This window comes from Balaenoptera acutorostrata, chromosome 8 (genome assembly GCF_949987535.1).
Source record: "Balaenoptera acutorostrata chromosome 8, mBalAcu1.1, whole genome shotgun sequence".
Classification (NCBI taxonomy): domain Eukaryota; kingdom Metazoa; phylum Chordata; class Mammalia; order Artiodactyla; family Balaenopteridae; genus Balaenoptera; species Balaenoptera acutorostrata.
The window spans coordinates 9,056,272-9,059,582 of NC_080071.1; the positions used below are offsets into that span (position 1 = coordinate 9,056,272).

Genomic DNA, 3,311 nt, shown 5'->3' on the forward strand with positions numbered 1-3,311 from the left:
ATAGAGGCTAACAGCAATCCTTATATTAACTGTAAATACTAAATGCATTGATTTGGATGTATATATTCAAAGTAATACGAATGCTCTTGGATATACTTTTATCTTTCTTTTTAACATATATAAAATGGGAGCCTACACATCTGTATACCTGCATATTAATTCTCTTAGAAAAAATCCAAGATTTTCTCATCATTTTGATTCTTCTCCAAAATTTTGTTGTTCTTCTTTGTGACTGTTTTCCACACAATCCCATTTTATTGTGTTTGGATCCTTACGCAACCAAAGTTAGGGTATTGGTATGTACTTAAAAAAGACAGATTACCTTACTTTTGAGACAAAAATCTACCAATAACCATCACTTTCTCTTGTTCAATTTCCAAAGCTTTCTCTATAAAATAACCTTTTCACAAATAAATATACATTCATTCATTATTTTGCTACTTAGCTTTATTTAGGTTTAATGATATTGATTCTTCCCTAATCATGTCTTTTTAATGAAAAATTATAACAAGGCCTTTACTTCATTTACTTTTAGCTATTTTATAAATACCAGAAGAGAAACTGGATGGTTTGTGAGGAAATTTAGAAAAATTTTTCCATAAAGCAAACTTAGAAATCCTTCCTTTTGGCTCCGTCTTCTAATCCTCCTTCACCATGTTGAAGAGAGATCGAGTTTTTCCAGGTTTTTGGTTAGGTGGGTGGTTTCCAGACCGACTGGACTCTCCAGGTAGGCGATTACCGCACAGCCCTTTCTAGTCACTGGATTTATGACTTATCCAACTTTGAAAATGATCTCAGCCAGTTCATGCTTCACATGCTTTGTTCGCGGGACAGGTAAAGCTTTGAGAAGCACAGTATCCCCATTGGTGCACTGCTGGAGAGCTTCGTGAGCAAAGTAGGTTTTTCGCTTATTAAAATACTTTAATAAATAGGGATCCAGAACAAGTCTGGTCACGCTCACTTTAGCAGTTTTTTGCATTGCTGTCCCAATCACCTTCCCCACGACCCCCATTTGGCATGGATGGATGAACGAGCTATTGACATTATTTGGTTTTGGTCACCTGGAGGGCTCCCTACGCTGTGGCGCTTCCGGCCCTGGAATTTACTTCCATCTGCAGTGGTGGCACGCGGCTGGCAGTCACCTCCCAGCTCCTTCCATAATCATTTCTGATGCATGAATTTTGGTCTACTTTAAAAAAACAATACAAAACAAAACAAAATTGTAAAATAAATAGAAAAGTACTGATGACCTATGAAGTCAGAGTGTGAGCACACAAGTTACAGAAATATGTTTTGAAAAGGAATTTAAAAGTTTAGAGAAAGTTATTAAAATAATTTCAATATAATCAGTCCATTTGAAACACAGAAACAGATGAACCAAAAAATATCAAGTTTTATTTTTCTAACTTTTTACCTTTTCTGCATTTATTGCTCATTTAAAAAAAAAATTTATTTATTTATTTATTTATTTTTGGCTGTGTTGGGTCTTCATTTCTGTGCGAGGGCTTTCTCTAGTTGCGGCAAGCGGGGGCCACTCTCCATCGCGGTGCGCAGGCCTCTCACTATTGCGGCCTCTCTTGTTGCGGAGTACAAGCTCCAGACGCGCAGGCTCAGTAGTTGTGGCTCACGGGCCTAGTTGCTCCGCGGCATGTGGGATCTTCCCAGACCAGGGCTCGAACCCGTGTCCCCTGCATTGGCAGGTAGATTCTCAACCACTGCGCCACCAGGGAAGCCCATATTGCTCATTTTTAAGAAGGCATTGGCGCTTTACTGGTGTGAAGATGCAAGATTAGAACATAGGTATCAAATCGAGGTGGCTTGGCCAAATCTGGTCGAGAGAAGTGTTTTGTCTGACTTGCACAAAATAAATAACAAATTTATTTTAAAATTGAACACGATGCCAACGTTTAAAAATTAAGGCACTTGATACATTTAATATTGTAAGAAAAATCCATAATTCTGAGTTTTTTTGAAAAAATATAGGCCAGCTTGCAACAAGGGGCACGGCAGCCATCTGCTAGAGCTGTATACAGGCTGCTCATTTTAGCTGCGTGCAGCTCCCCGGGTAGCCAGAGCCCCATCTACCATAAACACCTGTCTCCTGCAAGATTTTAGTTTCTGCCTCCTGGGATAGTCTATGATCCAAAGAATACTCATTTCTTCTAGCAAAAGATAGAATCATAGTATTTTCTTATTTGCTTCCTGGCAACCTTCCCACCCATTCCCAAATGATAATAATATAACGGGGAAGTAAAATAAGGAGAAGTGTAAAATAACCCATTGTGAGATAAACAATCGCTCCCATGCGCTCCAAGCACATCGTCTTTTTGCTTGATAATTCAGCTTGAAATGAAAACCAGTGGAAAGACCAACTATCTTCATGTCTTTCTTAACCTAGGCTTACACGAGTCCTTTGAAAGACAGACTTTCCAAAAGGGTGGCAGCATCTCGGGTCGTGCAAACCTGCAGGCTAAACTACAGATGGTGCCATTTAGCAATGGCCAAATTGCTAGTTACGACCTTTTGAAAAATGCAGGGTTTATCATAGAAACACTGACAGTCGCCGGAGTACCATGTCTCTTTCGGGCATTGTTTTAACAAATGCACTTGAAAGAAAAATGTTCTCGGTTAACTACAGTTCCCAGAATACCTTGTAGAACGTTCGGTCTCTAGTGATCATAAAATGGCATAGCCCTCTGCCTCCTCTGACAGAACTCAGGGGAAAGTGAGCAAGTGCATTATACCACGTGATGAACTTTAAATTATGAAAAACACTAGTGTGTAGTTTCATCGGAATTTGCATTCCGCTGGCAGGAGATAGATCTGAAATCTATTTTTATCCAAAGGATCTTGTTAAACTAAGATTGCCTGTTACTATATGTAGTTCTTTCATGCAGTAGTGCCTGATGGTACTTCTTATAAACAATAGAGAATAAATCCAAACAAGCTGAAAAATGTTTATTGCAAAATACTGTAGTTCAAGAAAAATTACATCTGCATGGACTGCATATTTTGGATGCAATTTATGGTGCAGTTTCTCTTCATTAACCACATCTCAGAGAATTTTCAAAGCATCAGTTTGCATATTATTAACATGTACTTAAAATAACAATATAGAAAGCGTCAGGATTAAAATAAAAGGTTAAGCGTAAAATGTAAGGTGCTCTCAGTGTGTCTATATACATGCAATTCCTTAGAAATTCAGCTTTTTAATTAAAGTGAACTGGACCTTACCTAGACCAGCTAGATTACTAAGTATCTCATTCTACTATAACTATTCTCCTTAATAAAAGCAGATGGAATCCATTTTG

At 38.1% G+C, this 3,311-nt stretch overlaps 1 pseudogene; it reads right to left on the reverse strand.

The window, feature by feature from the left end:
* Positions 1–649: 649 nt before the first annotated feature.
* LOC103002314 (28S ribosomal protein S17, mitochondrial-like) lies at positions 650–1,056 on the reverse strand (annotated as a pseudogene).
* Between the last annotated feature and the right edge of the window lie 2,255 nt (positions 1,057–3,311).